The sequence below is a fragment of the Penaeus monodon genome, chromosome 19 (assembly GCF_015228065.2).
Source record: "Penaeus monodon isolate SGIC_2016 chromosome 19, NSTDA_Pmon_1, whole genome shotgun sequence".
In the NCBI taxonomy this organism is placed as follows: Eukaryota; Metazoa; Arthropoda; class Malacostraca; order Decapoda; family Penaeidae; genus Penaeus; species Penaeus monodon.
The window spans coordinates 42,274,200-42,274,473 of NC_051404.1; positions in this window are offsets into that span (position 1 = coordinate 42,274,200).

The following is a 274-nucleotide window of genomic DNA, read 5'->3' on the forward strand; positions in this document are numbered from 1 at the left end:
TCTTTACGTCTGATTTATTTTCCTTTTTTTTTTTTATCTATATACAATTTTATACATGAACACGACGACTATTATCCGATAATAAAAAAAGTAATAATAGAAATAACTCTATGAATGTTTGGGGAAAAAAATCTTTCATATCTTATGCTAATTACGCATTTTCTTTTCATTACAGGTAAGCTTGAGACGTTGCGAGCCAGAGGACGAGAGGTAATCAGGTACTCCATTTTTCCAACCTCTTCTTCTCCCTTTCAAATACCAACTCGGCTTTTAA